Raw genomic sequence first — 10,010 nt, 5'->3', positions numbered from 1 at the left:
AACACAAAAAAATGCAAAAAAACGAGTTTTCTGAAAAGCCCACTGAGTATTAATTTATTTTTCAAAAGCAAGCTGGGCAGATATGAAGGCTCAACAAAGTGGCTTATCATTTGGACATTTACAGCAGCAAAATAATCTAAACACTCGAAACGCATTTTCTAAATGTGGAGGGAAAAACTGGAGGACGCGGAGAATCAATTCACCCGACCACGGGGAGGACGTGCAAACTCCACATATATACAGGCGTCAGGGTCGGGATCGAACCCCTGATCTCCTACATACCGGGCGAGGAGGATAGCATCTCGTCACAGTGGCACCCCTTCAATAAATAAAGTAGACAAGTTCAGCTTGCACCATCAGTTCCGACCCTTATACTCGAGAGATGAGCGGGGGAAGAGGAGGGGGGGGGACACGCAGCGGGGAGCAGACAAACAAAAGGGGGACCACATTTGTCAACGCAGAACGTTGCGCAATATTTTCGTATTCTGCTGAAGCGCAGGGTGTGGTGGTCTCGTCGTTGCGCTGTCCGCGGGGACTCGAAGCGAACGTCGCAGCCCCGAATGACCTCTCTCCGAGCGAGAGGACGAACCCCGCGCAGCAGCGCGGTGTCGGTCAGAGGGCCGCGACGATGCCTGCTGTGTATTTGCGTGTGACGAGATGTTAACTACCTCGCCTGGTATACAGGAAGTCATGGGTTACATCCCGACACTGATAATGTATGTTGTATGTTTGTAGTTTGCATGTCTGTCCCTCCCCCTCCCCGTGCTTGTGTGGATTTTTCTTCCGTGACCTCCGGTTTTTTTTGTTCTCCACGTTTAGAAACACGCGTTTAGTAGTAGTAGGAAAGCAACTGCAATTTGTATTTTTACCAGGTAAAAGCTCACTGAGCCAAATACATAGCTCTTTTTAAGAAGCTACCTGGACATGACGAATGATTGCTCAAGGAAGTGGCTTCTCGTCACGCCATGCGCTTTAGCAGAATTCAAAAAATTGCAAAATATCCATTGCGCAATTTTTTATCCACTCCTCGCTGTGGCCCCCCTCCCCGCATCTATCGATTATAAGAAGCCCTCTTGCCCACGCAGTTCCGGCTCAAAGCGCCTCTGCTGCTCCACTCGCTGTGTGCGCGCAGAACATTCGCAAACACCAACAATTCGAAAATTTAAACCATGTTTTTAAGCAGCAAGCTAATTATTATTATTTTTTTGGTTTTGTGTTAACCTTTGCCAGCTAATATTTTCAAATTCATCCCCAGACTTCATTATTTTGTTCATATTTTTTTTTAGTTTTACCATCCGAAATAAATTAATGCTGACCCATGGCCTCGTCTCTCTCTGGGAATGATGGAGGCGCTGCTTGGCGGTGTAGATGGTGGGGTCGGTGAGTCTGCACGGAGCTCAGGGCTACCCTGATGCAACGCCATCAACTGCCTGCACCGATATGTTCCCACAGCACCGCACCAACACACTGACCGGCATACCAAGGTTAAAAATTAATGACCCCCCCCAACCACCACCTCGACAACTCCCTACGCTCGTTGATTGTACGTACGTTGAGCATCTTTCAGACTGTACGTAGCCATCCGTGCTAATGGCATGTGCGGATTCCTCGTTCCTGAGGCCCGTTCGTAAGTCGAACGGTTCGCAAGTCAGAACATAATAATCTACCGTATTTAAATGCCCATACGGGCAGTGCTATGTAATGTGCTACAATTCAACAAAAAAAGGGAAGCAGTTAAATTCATAAACTAGAAGAAATATTCTACATTTCCATTGAACACTGTAAATAAAAAGACTGTACAGTAAATAACACACAAAATAAAGTAACATGTTTAAAAAATCCGTTTTTGACTTACCTTGAGTCCTGATGCTGACTTGCTTGTCGGAAAGGGCGAAATGAGTCCCCAAAATTGTACTCACACACGGGGCACACACACATGGGGCACACACACATGGGGCACACACACATGGGGCACACACACATGGGGCACACACACACATGGGGCACACACACACATGGGGCACACACACACATGGGGCACACACACACATGGGGCACACACACACATGGGGCACACACACACATGGGGCACACACACATGGGGCACACACACACGGGGCACACACACACATGGGGGACACACACACGGGGCACACACGGGGTACACACACACGGGGCACACACACATGGGGACACACACACACACGGGGCACACACGGGGCACACATGGGGCACACACACACACACATGGGGCACACACACACATGGGGCACACACACACACGGGGCACACACAGACACACACACGGGGCACACACACACACACGGGGCACACACACACATGGGGCACACATGGGGCACACACACACACATGGGGCACACACGGGGCACACACACACACATGGGGCACACACACACACGGGGCACACACACACACACGGGGCACACACACACACGGGGCACACACACACACACATGGGGCACACACACACACATGGGGCACACACACACACGGGGCACACACACACACACACACGGGGCACACACACACACATGGGGCACACACACACACACATGGGGCACACACACACATGGGGCACACACACACACATGGGGCACACACAGACACACACACGGGGCACACACACACACGGGGCACACACACACACACACACGGGGCACACACACACACGGGGCACACACACACACACACATGGGGCACACACACACACACGGGGCACACACACACGGGGCACACACACACGGGGCACACACACACGGGGCACACACACACACACGGGGCAACAACCGCATTCGCCACTAAGTGGTGGTGACGTTACCATGGCGCATGTGCCATGCTATGTGCACGTTAAGGCCATGGGGCACGTGCACAAAAAGATCCCCCATATAGCCTTAACAGACTGTAGGGGCAAATGCTGTTAACGAGCATCTATGCAGGCCGGAACGGTACACGAGGGAGTGGGTGGCTAGCACCACGCCCGACCGCCTTTGTCTCCCCAGTGGCGATGTTGACTACACACCACACCGGCTATTCATTTGAGGCCGAGTCGACCTAGGGGAGGCCCAGGACCAGTTGAAATAATAATCACTGGTGTTGGCCGTGAGCGCAGCACGTTAACCACTACACTACCGCTCCCCATACACACTGCTTACACACACATGTGCGCGCGGGCACACACACACACGCACAAACACTCCTAGTCCAAGGCCGACTCATTACATCTCGCGGAACATCGCTCCGCTGAACAAAATCGTTCTCGCGGTTCAGTTTTCAAGTGCGAGTTCACGTGTTAGGTCAATGTCAAAATAAATATATTTCATGGAAGCTAGTTCGCAAGTGCGGGTGTTCATAAGTCGAGACTGTCTATATTTAGCACATTTCCTATGGAGCTGGGGGGGTGGTTGATATGTACTGTACCGAAATCTGGTGCCGGTACTGTTGAATTTTAATACCGCAGTGCTTTGTGTGTTACCCCCCTGACGAACCATTTAGGAGCGGCAAAGCTGTGACGGACGGACTTTTGCAATTGATTATGAACAAAGAAATGGCGGAGTTCTGATAGAGCCACGCGCTGACTCAGAAGAATGTCTGCGTGTAGCATCCAGTGGCGAAGCCGACTTGTCCTTAAGAGCCCTCTACATCTCAAATTCAAGAGAGCGCTGGGCTTAAAATCGCGGGGAATTTAAAACGAACCCGTTTGTCCACTTTTACTGTGGAGTCATCCCGGCCGCTGCTCGTGTCATGAAACCCGCTAGAAGCGCGGCAGTCGAGCTAGGGTGGGGGCAGCGAGCGTCTCACGAAGTCGCAAATTGTCGCCTCCTTGTGTCTGTCCGCAGTCACCATCCAGGGGCACCTTCAAGGGCTACTTCCTGCAAGCGCGAGATCCCGACACCACGACCATCGTGGGCACATGGGACACCCCACAAAGGAGGTCCCATGATGTTGCAGACAACAGTTAATACCGGTGACTCAGCACGTGGCTCACACAGGTGACCCAGCACCTGGCTCACACAGGTGACCCAGCACCTGGCTCACACAGGTGACTCAGAACGTAGCTCACACAGGTGACTCAGCACGTAGCTCACACAGGTGACCCAGCACCTGGCTCACACAGGTGACCCAGCACCTGGCTCACACAGGTGACCCAGCACCTGGCTCACACAGGTGACTCAGAACGTAGCTCACACAGGTGACTCAGCACGTAGCTCACACAGGTGACCCAGCACCTGGCTCACACAGGTGACCCAGCACCTGGCTCACACAGGTGACTCAGAACGTAGCTCACACAGGTGACTCAGCACGTAGCTCACACAGGTGACCCAGCACCTGGCTCACACAGGTGACCCAGCACCTGGCTCACACAGGTGACTCAGAACGTAGCTCACACAGGTGACTCAGCACCTGGCTCACACAGGTGACCCAGCACCTGGCTCACACAGGTGACCCAGCACCTGGCTCACACAGGTGACTCAGAACGTAGCTCACACAGGTGACTCAGCACCTGGCTCACACAGGTGACCCAGCACCTGGCTCACACAGGTGACTCAGAACGTAGCTCACACAGGTGACCCAGCACCTGGCTCACACAGGTGACTCAGCACCTGGCTCACACAGGTGACTCAGCACCTGGCTCACACAGGTGACTCAGCACGTAGCTCACACAGGTGACCCAGCACGTAGCTCACACAGGTGACTCAGCACCTGGCTCACACAGGTGACTCAGCACCTGGCTCACACAGGTGACTCAGCACGTAGCTCACACAGGTGACCCAGCACGTAGCTCACACAGGTGACTCAGCACGTAGCTCACACAGGTGACTCAGCACCTGGCTCACACAGGTGACTCAGCACGTAGCTCACACAGGTGACTCAGCACCTGGCTCACACAGGTGACCCAGCACCTGGCTCACACAGGTGACTCAGCACGTAGCTCACACAGGTGACCCAGCACCTGGGTCACACTGGTGACCCAGCACGTAGCTCACACAGGTGACCCAGCACCTGGCTCACAGAGGTTCTCTCGACGCTTGCTGTATATTTGTGTGACGAGATGTTGAATACCTCGCTTGGTACGCAGGAGGTCGTGGGTTCGATCCCGAGCCTGACGACGCCTGCTGTGTATTTGCGTGATGAGATGTTGACAACCTCGCCTGGTACGCAGGAGGTCGTGGGTTCGATTCCGAGCCTGACGACGCCTGCTGCTGCTGCTGCTGTAGATTTTGACTTTGCGTGTCTCTCTCTCCCCGTGGCCACGTGGCTTCCCCCTCCACATCTCGAGTCGACGTCACCACGCGTCTGGAGGATTTGGCTGCCACAACTCGACATTTCCGCTGAAGACCATTCTCCACTTCGTTGACCTATCATTTGCGATGGCCAGGCCGCTTTTGAAAAAAAAGCTGTATAGCAGCTTAGTCGGGCCTTAACTTTTAAAATAAAATTGTTTCGTTTTATATAGTTTTTTTTTTAATATAGAAAATCCGGAGCGTGTCTATCTGTGGTGGGGATTGTGAATGCTTACGGGTCACGTGACCAGGTGTGCCTTAACCAGGCGATCAATTTCGCCCCCCCCCCGCCCCTCTCCGTCGGAGGCGTGGCCACGACGCCGCCACCTCCGAGCGACGGGGCCGATGCTGCTCTTCCCTCACCACCCCCCACATGAACACACCCACACATAGAGCCCCCACATGAACACACACACAGAGCCCGCACATGAACACACACACAGAGCCCCCACATGAACACACACACAGAGCCCCCACATGAACACCCCCCCCCCACATAGAGCCCCCACATGAACACACACACACAGAGCCCCCACATGAACACACACACAGAGCCCCCACATGAACACACACACACAGAGCCCCCACATGAACACCCCCCCCCCCACATAGAGCCCCCACATGAACACACACACACACATAGAGCCCCCACATGAACACACACACCCCCACATAGAGCCCCCCCCCATGAACACACACAAACCCCCACATAGAGCCCCCACATGAACACACACACACCCACATAGAGCCCCCACATGAACACACACACACCCCCACATAGAGCCCCCACATGAACACACACACACCCACGTAGAGCCCCCACATGAACACCCCCCCCCCACATAGAGCCCCCACGTGAACACACACACACCCACATAGAGCCCCCACGTGAACACACACCCCCCCCACATAGAGCCCCCACATGAACACACACACACACCCCCACATAGAGCCCCCACATGAACACCCCCCCCCCCCCACATAGAGCCCCCACATGAACAAACACACACACATAGAGCCCCCACATGAACACACACACACCCCCACATAGAGCCCCCACATGAACACACACACCCCCACATAGAGCCCCCACGTGAACACACACACACCCCCACAGAGAGCCCCGAGGGGAGGTCACGTGGCCGGCAGGTTTTCACCCAGAAGCCCTCTCATGGGACCAAACTTCACGGTTTCCTGCGACCAGGGAATTGGGCGACCTCCGCCGATGCTAACTCGCACCGCGGCGCCGTGACTTGGGTGGTAATCACGTGGTCACGACGGGGCTGCTGAGCCACCGTGGATAGAAAACACCCACAACACACACGGAAAAAAACAGGGCCGGTCCTCTGATTGGTAGGACAGATGCGCTTGTTTTAGACGGTGAAAAGCGGACGTCTGAGAGAGCACCGGTCCGGGAAGAGTGGCGGGAAATCCGAGCCACCTGATTGGACGGGAGGCCAGCGGGTCAGCGCCGATTTATCTTTGATGTAGAGGACAATAAAAAGGGTAAAGAAGGTAGGGAGAGGGAGTTCGTATTGTACTCAAGCCAGGCTCGGGGCCGTCGACTTCCCAGCCACTCGAACGTCCGTGAGACGAGTCGAAGTGCAGCGAGGATCCGACCCAGCAGCTCCGTACGAGTCGAACCGTGAATACCCGAGAGTGAGATATCGAGGCCATTGTGAGATTGTCTTAGGAGAGTAATTTTAAACAGGCGATACAGAGCGGGTCTTAGACCATCGGGAGATAGGTTAGACCTGCCCTGCTGACCCAAACTGACTCGGGTAATTTAGCCTCGGACTCGCTGAGAATAAACTGTTGGGGATCAATAAACCTTGTGTGGTTTCTGTGAGGGTGGGACGGATGCATGTTGGTGTGCGTCGTTGTAACCTGTGTTTGTGCGCGAGTGTGTATTTACTCACGTGTTTGCGCTCGCCCATGCGTGTAGCTCGTGGTTAGCGTGTGCGTGTGGTGGGCGGCGGCGGACTCGTCCAGGGGCACGTGAGATTACTCATACGCCCTTTCGTTTAGCGTGTGCGTGGAGTGAACGGGCGGCGTACCAGTGAGTTTGTTCATACAGCCCTTTAAATACATCTCCGAGACGACCCCCCAATCAGCTGCGCGTGTGCGAGTGACGCCCCTGCCCTCTGACCCCCGACCCCGAGTCCCGCGCGCGCGATTGGTGAGTGGCACGGGAGAGGAGCGACGTCGGATTTCGAGTGAGTGGGTGTGAGTGAGTGTGCGCAGAGATTGTGTGAATTGATCCCAGGTGGCTATGCGCCAGCTAAGAATCATGCCCCGAGGGGCCGCAGCGAAGAGGGGGGGGAGTCGGTGAGCAGTAACCCTCCCCAGGACCCGGAAGAGGGGAGCAGTGGATCGCACGTGGCTCTTTCACTCCAGCGCTGTCCTACCAGACAGTCTCGTCCCTTCACCTGATGAAGGCCGCTTGTGTTGTGGCCGAAACGTCGTGAAAATATTATTGTGTTATTTTATTTTATCAATTTATTATTTTATTCTCATTCTACGTGACTTTACCGAAAGAACCAAAGAAGATGAGGAATCAGCCAAGAACTACACGGGAGGATCTTGTCAATGATCTCAAGGCAGCTCAGACCATAGTCACCAAGAAAACAATTGTTAACACACTACGCCGTGAAGGACTGAAATCCTGCAGCGCCCGCAAGGTCCCCCTGCTCAAGAAAGCACATTTACATGCCCGTCTGAAGTTTGCCAATGAACATCTGAATGATTCAGAGGACAACTGGGTGAAAGTGTTGTGGTCAGATGAGACCAAAATGGAGCTCTTTGGCATCAACTCAACTCACCGTGTTTGGAGGAGGAGGAATGCTGCCTATGACCCCAATAACACCATCCCCACCGTCAAACATGGAGGTGGAAACATTATGCTTTGGGGGTGTTTTTCTGCTAAGGGGACAGGACAACTTCACCGCATCAAAGGGACGATGGACGGGGCCATGTACCGTCAAATCTTGGGTGAAAACCTCCTTCCCTTAGCCAGGGCATTGAAAATGGGTCGTGGATGGGTATTCCAGCATGAAAACGACCCAAAACACACGGCCAAGGCAACAAAGGAGTGGCTCAAGAAGAAGCACATTAAGGTCCTGGAGTGGCCTAGCCACTCTCCAGACCTTAATCCCATAGAAAATCTGTGGAGGGAGCTGAAGGTTCGAGTTGCCAAACGTCAGCCTCGAAACCTTAATGACTTGGAGAAGATCTGCAAAGAGGAGTGGGACAAAATCCATCCTGAGTTGTGAGCAAACCTGGTGGCCAACTACAAGATACGTCTGACCTCTGTGATTGCCAAGTACTAAGTCATGTTTTGCAGAGGGGTCAAATACTTATTTTCCTAATTAAAATGCAAATATATTTGTAACATTTTTGACATGCGTTTTTCTGGATTTTGTTGTTGTTATTCTGTCTCTCACTGTTCAAATAAACATACCATTAAAATTATAGACTGATCATTTATTTGTCAGTGGGCAAACGTACAAAATCAGCAGGGGATCAAATACTTTTCCCTCACTGTATGATATTTAACACTGAAATCAAGCGTAGCTGCTTTCTTTTAGTCACGCCCACACGGTGATGCCGATCGCTGGAACCTGGGTTCACAGCCTTTGGAGAAGTTTTACCGGATCGGCCCAGGACCGCAACTGCAGCATGTTGCAAGCAGCCCGGATATAATCGACGATCGACTGTATAATGATTTCCACTTTACTCTTTGTTTTTTTTTGGTAAAGTCACGTATAAATATTTCTTATTTATACGTGACTTTACCGAGAAAACCAAAGAGTAATTCCTGCAGTCACGAAAGCTTCGAGCAGAGTCTTGATTTCCACTTTGTTTTAAACCAGGAAAGTCTCACGGAGTCTCGAGACGTCTGCTTTCAGGAGGGCCTTGTGAAGTTTCTGCAGGAGGTGGAAGGTGGGGGGCGATATTAATGCTGCTGCTGCTCCTGCAGATGCTGCTGCTGCTCCTGCAGATGCTGCTGCTGCTCCTGCAGATGCTGCTGCTGCTCCTGCAGATGCTGCTGCTGCTCTTGCAGATGCTGCTGCTGCAGATGCTGCTGCTGCTCCTGCAGGTGCTGCTGCTGCTCTTGCAGATGCTCCTGCAGATGCTACTGCAGGAGCACCTACAGGTGCTGCAGCAGCTTGCAGCTACCGCCGCAGCCACTGCCGCAGCTGCTGTAGCTGCTGCTGCAGTGCGATCACAGTGCGAAGGATTTTCTGCAGGGTATTCCTCTTTAGCGCCAACTGGGAATGTGGGTTTTTTTGGCCGATAGAGGTTCAAATTTGGTGGTGGGTTTAGCATTCATAATACGAATATTGTATTAATACTGCAGGAGGAGGAATCCGATGAGCTATAAAGCTCTTTGATCACAGATGTCCAGTCGGGACACGGGGTAAGAACGTTACAACAAACAATATAAAAGCACGATAGTCGTGCAAAGCATAGGAAATGTAAACAAATCACTAAACATATATACAAATAAAACTAAACTACATATTTGTTTATCTTACCAGGTAAGGTCCACTGAACCATCAGCTTCTCTTTCGGAAGCGACCTGGCTATCACAAATAACAGTTCAACGAAGTGGCTCATTCTCATCATCACGTGACAAGGATCAGGTATCAGACCGGTGCTGCCTGCTGAGTTGTGAATGCGGAGCAATCTGCCTGTTGCACCTCA

At 52.6% G+C, this 10,010-nt stretch overlaps 1 long non-coding RNA gene across 1 annotated transcript; it reads left to right on the top strand.

Annotated features, from left to right (window-relative positions):
• The first annotated feature begins 1,091 nt into the window (after positions 1-1,091).
• LOC116956833 (uncharacterized) lies at positions 1,092-5,471 on the top strand. The gene is made up of 2 exons (XR_012940673.1): positions 1,092-1,380; positions 3,858-5,471. It is a non-coding gene; the product is annotated as an uncharacterized LOC116956833 (long non-coding RNA).
• The last annotated feature ends 4,539 nt before the right edge of the window (positions 5,472-10,010 follow it).

This window comes from Petromyzon marinus, unplaced genomic scaffold (assembly GCF_048934315.1).
Source record: "Petromyzon marinus isolate PM22_M1 ecotype Great Lakes invasive population unplaced genomic scaffold, UKy_Petmar_22M1.pri1.0 PM_Scaffold_4, whole genome shotgun sequence".
NCBI lineage: Eukaryota > Metazoa > Chordata > Hyperoartia > Petromyzontiformes > Petromyzontidae > Petromyzon > Petromyzon marinus.
Note: the sequence above shows the minus strand (reverse complement) of the source record. Positions and strands in the feature narration are given on the sequence as shown.